General features: G+C 48.3%; 1 pseudogene; it reads left to right on the plus strand.

Annotated features, from left to right (window-relative positions):
- Positions 1 to 4,975: 4,975 nt before the first annotated feature.
- LOC123153387 (uncharacterized) lies at positions 4,976 to 5,805 on the plus strand (annotated as a pseudogene).
- The last annotated feature ends 7,765 nt before the right edge of the window (positions 5,806 to 13,570 follow it).

Consider the following 13,570-nt stretch of genomic DNA (forward strand, 5'->3'; position numbering starts at 1 on the left):
CGAGCTGATTCTCCACCTTGTTTTGAAACTCTTTGAACTTTTCAAAAGTCTCTGACTTGTGCCTCATCAAATAGATATATCCGTATCTACTCAAGTCGTCGGTAAAAGTCACAAAGTACTAATAGCCACCTCTGGTAGTTGTGCTCATTGGTCCACACATATCACTGTGTATCAGTTCCAATAGCTCAGATGCCCTCTCACAACTCTTTGCAAAAGGAGACTTAGTCATCTTGTCGAGCAAGCATGATTCACATGTCTCGAACGACCCAAAGTAGGTCGAAGTTAGGAGCCCATCATCATGGAGCTTCTTCATGCGTTTCAGACTAATGTGTCCAAGCCGGCAATGCCAGAAGTATGTCAGATTTATCTCATTGGGCTTATGCCTCTTGACATTCACATCATAGACCGGTTCATGTTCTAGATTCAATATAAATAACCCATCAAAAATGGGTGCATAGCCATGGAACATACCATTCAAATAAATTGAACAACCATTGTCCTTTAAATTGAATTCATAACCCTGACTCACGAAGCATGAGGCAGAAATAATGTTCCGACTAAGTGCAGGAATGTAATAACAATTATTCAATTCCAAAATAAATCTAGAAGGAAGCTGGAGCTGCATCGTGCCGACCTCCAACGCAGCAACTCTTGCTTTGTTGCTGACCCTGATGTCAATCTCCCCTTGTGCCACACGCCTAGTTCTTACTAGCCCCTGCATCGAGTTGCAAATATGAACAACCGATCCGGTATCAAATACCCAAGAGCTACTAGGTATGTCAGCGAGGCAAACGTCTATAACATATGTGACAAGTGAACCTTTGCCTGAAGCAGCATTCCCGGCCTTCTGGCCATGCTCTGCAAGCCACTTGCTACCGTTCCTCTTCCAGTGACCAGTTTCTTTGCAATGATAGCAAATGGTCTTTGAGTCCGGTCCAGACTTCGGTGCAGCGGCGAGGGTTACCATCTCCGTGCCCTTTGCCTTAGCCTTCTTCTCAGACCAACTCTTCTTGAACTTAGCCGATTTCTGCACCATCAACACTTGATGTGTGCCTTCCTTTATATCCTGCTCTGCCACTTTGAGCATCCCATGCAATTCAGTGAGCTTCTTATCCATGCCATGCATATGATAGTTCGAGATGAACGTCCCATAGCTGGGTAGAAGAGAACCCAGAACTGCATCAGTAGCCAGCTCATCCAAGAGCGGGAAGCCCAACCGATCCAAAGCTTGCACATATCCGATCATCTTGATCACATGCGGGCTCAGTGGATCACCTTCCTTCAACATACAATCCATCAAGGATCGCCTGACGTTGAACCTTTCGGTCCTAGCCTGCACCTGAAACATGCTCTTGAGACTCTCGATCATATCAAAAGCCCCAACGTTTTTGAAATGCTGCTGCAAATCGGGCTCCATACAAGCCAGCATGAGGCAGCTGTTCTCGTTTGATTCATCAATGTGTTTCTGGTAGGCATTCTTGGTTGTGGTAGCATTATCGGCAGGTTCCTCTAGAAGCGGATCCTCTAGAACATGTTCCTTTTTATCATGCTTGAGAACAATTCTCAAATTTCTATACTAGGTAGTAAAGTTTGTTCCATTCAGTTTATCCTTTTCCAGAATTGATTTTAATGCAAAGTTGGGTTGAGCAGGTGGTGCCATTGATCTACAACAGAAAAATATGCAATCACTAAGAAATGTGTTTATGTAGAGTAATTCTAGCCTTAAAGAGAAATACTCCCACTGAAATCAGCATCCCTCCGCAAACTCTCAGTGATTCAGAATCCGACTAGCACATGCGACTAGTGAGCTTTAGCATCACCGCTAGACAACATGCCTATCCGGTAAGCAACTCCTTGCTAATCGTATATCTATACGACTCTTGTCGGTCGGGTAGGTATCTCATACCCCGGCTTCCGACCTCTTTTGCCACAAGGCCCAAAACCGTTTTGATAGCCTTGTCTAGTCAACCTAATGCAGTGCATGTCCGTGTCCGACACGAACCCTTTAGTTCAAGGATACCTAGCAGCACCCCAATTTTATGAGCCCACTACTAGACGTACTTGACATGTGAAGGTGCAACATCGGGGATGGCAATTCGCTTGATATTCATGAGGGATCTTTCTACCATTCTAACATGCATAGAAAACAAGGAAGCATAACAATCACAAATAAACACATATTATGAAATAGTATGGCTCCTTCATGGATGTTCTTCCAGGTCGGCTCCAACTCCGATGACCATCTAGAAACTCCATCTTGTTTGTCACACCGGGACACCAAGCCACCAACCTGGTCTCTATTATCCAACTACTACAACTAGTAATGAATTTTACATAGAATCACAAGTCGACACGCAGGTCGTTATACAATATAATGACAACACTTTGGCTCCTGCCGGCTGCCAAACATGACACGCAGGCCATGTATGATTTACACACATGCATCACATACACATGAGCCATACTATTCACATCAAACCCTGCAAAATAAAGTTATGCATAGAATCGCATTCTACCGGTTTGAGTGATTGTGTACGAAATACAAGGCACTACGCACACGGCGTTCCGATCACGCCAAATTCTCTCATCTGACCGATCTCATCGATCATCGCGAATCCGATTCGGATTTACGTTTCACTGTTAACCCCGATGGAGGATAACCGACCGGTAGGGGTAGATCGTGTCACGACCTCATCGACCCCAATCAACAGAAAACATAGCCACATCGATCCCCATGTGCAGTTGATCTCATCAACCGTGCACACAACCAATCTTATCAATGACAACAGATCTCATCTATTGCCTCCACATATCTAATATGCATACGATCTGAATCCAAATCCTATAGAAGAGGCTCTGATACCACTGTTGGGATCTACGGTAGGGTGCGTTGACTGCAAATTAAAATTTCCTACGCACAGAACAACCAAGAACATGCTACGGGAGATGGATCACAGTTCGTTACCACTAGACGCGCAGTGCCGTGTAGCGAAAGAAGAGTTGGGGCAGCGCGTCCGCATGGATCTTCTTCTCCTTGTCCGATCTCTCTCGTACAACAGTGGTCGGTTCCCATGTACAGGTTCACCTGAGCGGCGCAAGAGCACCGCCTCTAACGGTATCCGCACGTGCAGGAGGAACGTCGTGCAGCGGACTACTAGGTCCGATCACACAACCGGCGGCGAGTGGAGGTGTCAAACCCTAGTGACAGCACCGAAGCGATCAACCGCGTGAGTGTGCGGCACCTCCACTATATATATATAGGCGTCCGTCACGGGCTCAACACTTGGGCCTCGCACGGACCCTAAAGCCCATAAGTCTACTCGGCCACAATCCGAATACAGTTCGGATCACATCCGACCAGTGTCCTCGGATCCGACCTCGTAGGTTCATTCCCTTAAGCGCGCGACCCCTTAGGTTCAAGTCGGCTTGGTCGCAGTTCGGATCACCTCCGAACTGCCCGGTTGGTAGCGGCCTCTAGCAAGGCATGCCGAACACCAAGCAGACTATGAAGCTAGTTAGCGAACCTGTACATCACACTTCCATTCCTTTTACCACACGATATATGTTGTCGAGCTCAAGGCGAGTCTGTTGTCCTTGCGCTAGCCCGACCGGATTATCTCATAATCCTTGTCGCATGGCCATGCTTATCCTGGTCGGATCACATGAGGGGCCCAGAGTATATCTCTCCTGGTCGGAGGGGCAAATCCCATCTTGCTCGACCACGTCTCGCAGCATGGTTCTGGACAAACCCGAAACCTACCTTTACTAGAAGAACGCCCGTGCATTGCAACGGGTAACATTTCTGTAACTTTAAGAGTTTAATATTAATCATGTTAATATTACATTTAATATTCTCATACATATCAAGTGACATTGGTGACCTTTTTTACCATCAAATCCTCACACACACACTCTTTCCGTCCCTCTTCTTCACTGTCTCTCCCCCTCTCCCCCTCTCTCTCTCTCTAACACACGCACATATCCATCTTATTGGGTATGAGACCATAATCCATCTATCTCACACACACACGCTAGTGCATAACAATATGGATTAGGTGTATTATATTTGCCACCACAACTAAGGGAATTAATTTCATGTAAATTGGCAGTCACAGCTTCGTGACAAACAATGCATCTAAATTCTCAACGTTATTTTTATGTAATATGCTCTCTCTCTCTCTGATATTATAGGACCAAAAACTTTTACCAATTACCATATGTAGAACACCACACTCCTCACTGCATCAATGGGTGGTGGGTGGTGTCTCTCCTCTACCGCCGTGGACCTGTGCTAGCTTGAGTCCATGTCCGCCGTTGGCCGCTGCTCGCATTCGTCCCACCCATCGCCCAAGCCGGCGTTAGGAGCAAACTCAATAGCCTTGCCCACCGTCATGGCTCCATTCCACGAGATCGAATCAAGCATCATAGAGTTCGGGGAGGAGTAGCATTTCCACCGTCAGCTCCTCGCTGATGTATCAGCGTAGAGTGCGGGGAGGACATGGAACGTAAATACCTGGGGTTTAGCACTGGTGGCGGGAACGACCGACACGGCGTCCTTGCGCCGCTCCTCGCTGCCTGCCCTGCTTTGGGGATCCTAGCGCCCTGCCCTAGGGTTCCGCGGTGGCGGCGTTTCCCTCAAGAAAAAAAGCACGTCTCATGTCCGGCTTGTGCAGGAATCCATCACCAAGTAGGATCAGTAGTTCTGTCCTGAATCGGTTATGTTGCAAGTCCTAGCAGCTATATATACGTATTACCCTGCACCCCTATAAACAGTACACCCAGAGACCAATAGAAAGATCAGCGGGCACGAGGCATGCCCGTGTGTATCAATTGCTTGCGCATATCCGTGTTGCTTCTAGTAGATCGATACTACATCAACCGTGGTTAGCCAGCTACGTCCAATCTATTCGAGTGTTTTCGTCTGCGTACGTGTTTTTCTGGTATATACTTCAGAATTCAGTCAGTCGGGGGCGGGATGTCTAAGCAAAGAAGGAAGGGTGAGGAGGATGAGCCCAACTACTACCACAACCGCAGCGGCAACAAGGATAAGAGCCTCTATCTGGTTCTAGACGACTGGCACAAGGGCTTCACCATCCGCAAGATCGATGCCGACAGTCCTGACCTCAGCGCCCCCCTGTCCTCCGGCTAGTGTCACCTGAGCGTGGCCGTGCCATGTAGTTCGCAGCCCTAGGCAGCAACATCATCGCCATGACCAACATACACGCGGGAACCCTCTTCTACGACACTGACACCGCCGGACTGCCCGTCGGCCCTCCCGTTCGAGACGCACTGCTTTGTGGCTCGAACACCTTCCTGACCTCTGGCGCCGGCGACGCGCTGTACGCGTTCGCCTTCCACTTCATGGAGCGGCCTGTGTCCTTTGAGGCGATGGCGAAGCCACCAACGATGGAAGACGACGACCTGCTGCCCACCTACTGGTCCTGGAAAAGCATGCCGATGCCCTTCACCAAGGACGAGATGATCTTCTCCTACGCGCTGCACCCGGACGGGCGCACCATATTCGTGTCCTCGTGGAGCAGGGCAGTCTGCGGCACGTACTCTGTCGACACCAGGAGCTGCAAGTGGACGCGCCATGGGGAGTGGATGCTGCCTTTCAGAGGCCGAGGCTACTTCACCGCCGAGCTAGACGCATGGGTCGGGCTGCACGAGGACGGCTACGTCTGCCCCTGCCAGGTTGCCTCCCGCAGCGGAGGCACCACGCAGCAGCCGGAGTGGAAGATGGCCGAAGAGCATAGGATGTGGATCCCGTGGCATCAGCTAGAGTTTCGCCTGCGTCGGATGTGATGGCGCGGGTGGAGTACCGAGGAGTCGCCGACGTCGGCCAGGGCCTGGGGCACAGAGGAGTCCTCCTAGTCAAGGAGATCGCAGAGAAGAAGATGATGGCGGCGCGAGGACACATGAGGGTAGACGTCGAGAGGATCGGCCGTCCAGGCTCGTGAGGAGGGCAGCGGTGGGAGGATCGAGTTAATGGTACCGTGTACAAAAATCCCATCAAAACAAGTAAAATATACCAGCAATGCTTGATTGATTCTGATTTAATTTTTGTAGGCATTTTCGGATTTGTAGGGCATGTGCCCACGATACTCGCACGCTGTACCTTTTTTGACGTGTATGATTCATGATAAGAAATGAAAATCACATCAATGTAAGGAAATATCCCATCAATGCTTGATTGATTGTGATTAATTCTTTTATATGGTAACTAATCCGATGGGTTTATGTGGGTGGTGAAGCGGAAAGGTATGTGGGAGGGGAGACGAAAAATAACCGGTCAAAAAAATGAGTTAATTGTTTCCTTGTATGTTTGGTTTTGATATTTGAAGATTGATTACCATCCGTTAGTTGGGTTACCAAAGAAGAAATCAATCACCATATGTGAATTCATTGTGTTACCAAATAAACGTTGGGTTTGTCCGGCCAGTGGGAGGGGGGAAAATAAAAAACCAACGAAAAAAAACCGACAAAATTGGGAGGTGGGAGCAGGTACCAAATAAAACCATGGTAGGTGGGACGAAAATAAACCGTACGAGGCTACCAACTGCTTCATTAGGAGTAGAGATTGGTTGGTTCGATTTTTTTTGCATGGAGGGAACTACCTGGAAGGTGGGAGGGACTACGAAAATAAACCGTCTCGGCTGAGTGGGAGGTGGGAGCAAGTACCAAAGAAGTACCAAAAAAGACCGGGTGAGGTGGGATGAAAATAAAACCCGGAACGCGACCTACCAACTGAGACATTATGAGTAGAGATAACTACCCAGTTAAGGAGTAGCGTTTGGTCGGCCCAAAGCAAGTATGTCACCATCCTGAGTACATGCATCATCTCAGGTCTTAGGACATAGAACATACGTTGTCACTACAAAAAAAAGACACATCCGTGACATTTTGGGTCGAACGAAATTTTTTCTGTCATACATATGACACTTCTATGACAATAATTGTGACAAAACCCGGTATCATCATAGATGTGGTGGGCTCCTACTTCTATGACAAAAAATCATGATAGAAAATGGGATTTTCGTCCTGTGCAGGCCGGAGACGCAGCTGCATGACATTCTTTGGGCCGTCCATGACGGAAAAAACCGTGGTAGAAGTGAGGGCGAGGAAAATTTCGGGGAGTTCCCGGTTATGGTGGGAGGTCGGGGGCCGAGCGATGCACGTTTCTCTCGTACATGTACGCGCGTGTGTGCGAGGCGTTGGCTCTAACTGAACCCGAGCGAGGCGTTGGGCTCTAACTGAACCCGAGCAATTGCACTGCAGGCTACACGTTACTGAACCCGAGCGATCGATCGATGGCTGTTAACTGAACCCGATAGAGTGATTCCTTTGCTACTCCTGCTAACTGAAGCCGATCGATGGGATGAACAGTGAGTGTTGCAGGGGGGTTTGGATGAACAGTGAGCGGTGGCTTTGCCTCTGGATGAACAGGACCCCATGGTGTGGTGGAGGGCTGGATAAACAGTAGATGGTGGAGGGGTGCTCGTGGAGGGGTGGATGAACAGGACCCCGTGGTGTGGAGGGCTGGATGAACAGTAGACGGTGGAGGGGTGGTTGAACAGGACCCCGTGGTGTGGGGGGCTGGATGAACAGTAGACGGTGGAGGGGTGCCCGTGGAGGGGTGGTTGAACAGGACCCCGTGGTGTGGAGGGCTGGATGAACAGTAGACGGTGGAGAGGTTGTTGAACAGTAGCTAGTGGAGTAGCGCGCGGTGGAGGTTGGTTGAACACGAGCCCATGGAGGCTGGATTAACAGGAGCCCGTGGAGGCTGGAGGAGGTCGACGGTGGAGATGAACAATATCCCGTGGCGGTATGCCACACCGCTCCCGATGAACAGGACCCCCGTTTCGACCGTAGTGCTCCAACACAAGTCCGTTTCCTCTGTTTTGCGGTACGCCACACCCCTCCCAATCAACAGGACCCCCGTTTCGACCGTAGGAGGTCCGTTTCCTCCGTTTTGCAGTACGCCAGACCCCTCCCGATGAACAGGATCCCGTTTTGAACGTGGCCGGTCGAACACAAGCTTGTTTCCTCCGTTTTGCGGTATGCCAGGCCTCGTTTCCATCGCCTGTTCCGTCCAAGCCCTCCTGATGAACACGACCACGCATTCTGTTCCGACCCAGCCGGTTGGCTCCCATGCGTTCCATTGCCTCCCCATGAACACGACGCATTCTGTTGCCTCCCCATGAACACGACGCATTCCGTTGCCTCCCCATGAACACGACGCCTTCCGTTGCCTCCACATGAACACGACGACGACGCTGTTTCTCCGTTCTGACCCAGCCATGTACACGAGCCCTGGCCATACGTATGCGCGAGTAGGCATTCGAGACCCCGCCCATATGTACACATACATGGCCGTATTTTCTTTCTTGCACCCTGGCCGCTGTATGTACGTGTACATGCTATGTGCACGCCTCTACTACGACAAGTGCGCGCCTCTACATCGACCAGTATGTACGTACACGTTCACGACCAGAATGACAATGCTACATACGCTTCGACCAGGTGGGTCCCGACTGTCAGGCACTTCTTTGCGTGCGAAGATGTAGCTGGTGGGTCCCAGCAGTCAGGGGGCGAATCATTTTTTTGCCCGGACGCACTTCCTTGCATGCGAAGATGTAGCTGGTGGGTCCCAGCAGTCAGGGGGAAACGTTTTTTTTGCGAAATACAGTGGCCCGTCTGGTGGATCCCAGCTGTCAGGTGAAGGAATCATTATTTTCCGTGTAATAAGGAGGCACTTCCTTGCTGCGGCCGTGGACCCAGCTATCAGCCTCTCCACGTACAGTCCACGTCCGATGGAAGTCGTTCCTTGACCACGTTGACCACGCTGCGCCGAGAGCACCAGGGCGGTGGACGATGGCGAGGCCTAGGAAGGGGACGACACGGAGGCAGGGAAGACTTGGCAGTTGTTTCCCACGCGGAGGGGAGTACGACTATATGAGGGTTTACTGGTTCGTCTGCCATCGCCGGAGAATAACAACAGGTGTGGGTGAGTAGAGGGATGGCTAGGACAGCGATGGGAGTACGGTCGGGCGGTGAGGCCTGTGCGGCAGCACAGCCGGCCGCGAGGAGGAGGGAGCAGGCACTCCCGCCGGCGCTTGTTTGAGCGGCTGGAGCAGCAAGAGCAGAGATTGAAGAAGCACGATGGCCGTTGGATGGACATCCAACAGTCAGTGCTGGTGCATCAACCTTTCTTTTTAGGAAAGCCTCAAATCTGTGGAAAACAGCATACAACCCATCTGCCATTATTTCTATTAATTTACAGCCCATTTGCTAATTCTTAAGGTTTTTTTGGAGCCCATATTCTTTTTGTTAGCGTTACAAACCATATTGTGGCAACGATTAAAAATTTATACGAAATTTTGCATATTTCGGTGCGGTCCGAACTGTTTTTAATCCCGAAATTTCGACTCACGTTCAAACTGATTTTAAAAATAAATGTATATCAATATAAAATCCAACAAATTCTCCACGCATAAAAATTAATGTAATTTAAAATCTTGAAATGAAAAAAAAAGATATTTGAAACTAATTGCTGGTTTGATGTGTTTTAAAAATGTACAACCCATTTCTCATTACTGATGGGCCATTTTCTCGGCCAGCCGAATGAAAGCTCTCCTCGTCTTGAAAGATTTGCAGCCTAACACGCCTGACAAAGCGACTTACTTGGCAAACCACAAAAAACTAGGCTGTGGCCATGGACCCAGCTGTCAGCCTCTCCATGTATAGTACTCTTCCGATGGAAGTCGTTCCTTGACCATGTTGACCACGCCGCGCGGAGAGCACCACGGCGGTGGACGACGACGAGGCCTAGGAAGGGGACGACGCGGCAATGGAAGCCCGCGCGGAGAGGACTACGAGGGTTCACTGCTTCGGCTGCGGTGTGAGGCTGCCGTCGCTGCAGGGCCTGGCCAGCGGTGGGAATAGTAGGGGGCAGTGAGGCCTCTACGGCAGCACAGCCGGCCATGGGAGGCAGGAGCTTGTGGCACGACCGGCGCTGCTTTGGGCGGCTGGAGCAAGAAGACCAGAGGTTGAAGAAGCACTACGGCCGTTGTATGGACATCGTACGGTCACTGGAGCTAGAACCGTTCATATTGACTAAGTTGACAAAGCCCTTCGTCCCCGTCAACTTAGTAGGCCCACAAGTCAGCCTCCCAGCAAGGTGGGTCCCAGCTAGCCAGGGGAGTATTCATTTTTTATGCGTAATAAGGAGGGACTTCCGGTTGTTCCGAGGTGACAGCGGGGGGAAGGTTTTTTTCGCGAAATACGGTGGCTCGTCCGGTGGGTCCCAGCAGTCAGGGGGAAACGAATTTTTTCGCAAAATACTGGTGGCCCGTCCGGTGAGTCCCTACTGTCAGGTGGAGGAATCATTATTTTCCGTGTAATAAGGAGGCACTTCCTTGCTGCGCCATGGACCCAGCTGTCAGCCTCTCCACATACAGTCCACGTCCGATGGAAGTCGTTCCTTGACCACGTTGACCACACCGCGCCGAGAGCACCAGGGCGGTGGACGACGGCGAGGCCTCGGAAGGGGATGACGCGGAGCCGGTGAAGACGCGGCAGTGGATGCCCACGCAGAGAGGAGTATGAGGGTTCACTCGTTTGGCTGTGGTGTGAGGCTGTTGTCGCCGCAGGGCCTGGCCAGCGGTAGGAATAGTAGGGGGCGGTGAGGCCTCCGCGGCAGCACAGCCGGCCACGGGAGGCAGGAGCAGGCAGCATGACCGGCGCTACTTTGGGCGGCTGGAGCAAGGAGACCAGAGGTTGAAGAAGCACTACGGCCGTTGGATGGACATCGTGCGATCACTGCAGCTAGAATCGTTTATATTGACTAAGTTGACAAAGCCCTTGGTACGTCAACTTAGTAGGCCCACAGGTCTGCTTCCGAAACGGTGCGGCCCAGATGTCAGGGGGGATCATTTTTTGGGCGGGTGAAGCTAGAATATCTGAGGTTGAAGAAGAAGCACGGCATCCGTTGGATGGACATCCGACAGCCACTCCTGCTAGAACCGTGTGTTGACTATAAGTTGACAAAGCCTTGCATACGCGTCAACTCTATTTTTTAGGGGACGCGTCAAGTTAGTAAGGCCAGAAGTGTGTGGCAGAGAACTTATAGCCCATTTGAGATTTGTAAGAATGTGTAGCCCATTTTTGAATTCTAATGGAATTTACTACATCCCATTTACAGTTTGTTAAAATTACAGCCCATTTCAACCAACCATTCAAAACAGAATTCAATGAAATTTCCCACATTTTGATGGGATCCGAAATATTTTTATCCCGAAATTGTATCGATGGAACAAAAGCAACAACACAATGCCTCCGGAACGAAAGAATAGAAGTTGTATCGATGGAACAAAAGAACGGAGAAGAAAACAACATCTTCTACCTCGAATGAGCTTGAAAAGCATCTTAAAGAGAAGGGTCACACGGAGTTGTTGGAACAATCTACCACGAAAAGAATAAACTTTATATGCTCTTATGGAACACATCTCAAACTTATGAGGTGACAACCTGCCACTCACGGGAAAAAGAATTGGATTGATATGAACGAGGAGACGAGAAACTTAATTCACCGGGAGGATAGATGAATAACTTGGGTCATTTATAAACACCATAGATAGCAACAATCCTTAGGGAAGGCTTTAGGTGAAATATAACCCAAGACAGCTCCAATGACGAGATTGATGGATTTAAAATACCCCATTCTTACAACCTGTGAATCATGAAACATGAACTCAAATTATCAAGAATGACATAATACCACCTCCAATGATACAGTTGAAAGAATTGCACTCCGGATTGCAAGATGAAGAATGCTTGAGCTCCTTAGAAAAGAAAGTTGATGAACGTTTCAAGAAGGAATATAAATCCTTGATGAACCATCATGTAGAACCTTCATGAAGAACTCCGGTAAACAAAAGATAACGAAAAGAAAGAGAAGTTGAAAACACAAGGTGAAACCTTGTAATGATTTAGATGGATCTTCGTGATAATTAGAGCTTGGAACTCCGGGAAAGAAAGATGAGCACTTGAAACCAAGAATAAGTATGATGAGCCACTCCGGAAAACAGGAATTGAATAAACTCAATGAAACAAGAATAAGAATTACATTATGCTTATCCTTCACCAATTAAATTGATGACAAGCAATGGATTTGACATACTACTTATTCCCGTAGAAAGGACTAAGATAGATATTGTGCAAACTTGAGAAGGTATTGAACGAACCACCGTTAGAATTAAAAATGAACGAAGAGAAGATAAAGAAGACACCAGAAAGAATTAGCAAATGAATGAAGATGCTTGAGAGAAACTAGATACATGAGAACGAAGGGATCATGAACTGATTAGAGATCACTTGAACGAAGCACCGATAATATTTTGAAAAAAAAACATAGTTGAAAGCCGAGAATGAATAAATCTCAGATGATGGGCTATGGATAATCAAACTAAGAAGACTCTGAAATTGCTCCGAATAGGTGAAAAGAATTCTCACAATCAAAAACAATTATGAGAGGATGGCAACAAGCTAGAATCACGAATCTTGAGGAGAACGGACCAGGATTGAGAGGAAAAAATCTTCTTCGGTCTTGAAATGTTGAGCGTGACGACGAGGAAACACCACCATGAATTATTTAGACACTCCAGAAGAATCAAAACGAAGAGGTTGAGCCAACGATGAAAAGAATTTGACAGATCTTGGAGAAAACACTTGACTGATGGTAATTCATTCTTACGTCAAACTTTGAAAGAAATTTGAGGATATCTCCGGGAAATAAGAAGAGTCAGGTAAGATCCTGGGAAAAAACTTGTGGGTTAGGGCCCACTCAAGAGAAACACCGTTGAAATGATTAAAGGAGAGATTGCACCAGTTGAATTAAAAGTCTTGAATGAGATAACATTCTCAAAAGAGCTTGAACGAATGTAGAGTGGAAAACACGAATCTTGAAGATAACTTGAGCACTCCAGAACAATAGGATAGCGAGAGGTGAATGATTAAGAATTGCACCGGCATGAGAAAATATTGAAACGAGGAAAGGATATGATCAACAAGCTTGACTTGAAACCACCGGAGAAGAAAAGAATGAAGAATGACGAACTTGAGGCTCCATTAGTATCTTCATGAGAATCACTGGATAAGAACATTGATTGAAAAGAAAGAAGAGACTTCACATGAATAAAAGGATGCTTGATTAAGAAGTCTGAGTCCTTGAAGAAAAAGGGTGGGAGGGCAGGAAAAACAAAGGCAACTTGGAGACGGATGAAACAAACACCGTTAAGAAAGCTGAGATTGAATCTTGAGAATGTTGAAGTGATCGGATCCAATTGAAGATAAGCACACCGGTTGAACAAGATTGGCATAACAATCTCGATTATCAAGGAGGATTAGTATTCGCATAGGAGTATGAGAACACCACTTAGGAAAGGGATGGAATCAACATTTGACTTCGAAGCAACTCGAATACCACAACTCAAAACAAAAACAAAGGATTGGCTTGCGGAATAAGCCGGAACAAACATATGATAGAGATTTCGTCCGAAGTTTTTGTGGT

The sequence above is a fragment of the Triticum aestivum genome, chromosome 7A, assembly GCF_018294505.1.
Source record: "Triticum aestivum cultivar Chinese Spring chromosome 7A, IWGSC CS RefSeq v2.1, whole genome shotgun sequence".
NCBI lineage: Eukaryota > Viridiplantae > Streptophyta > Magnoliopsida > Poales > Poaceae > Triticum > Triticum aestivum.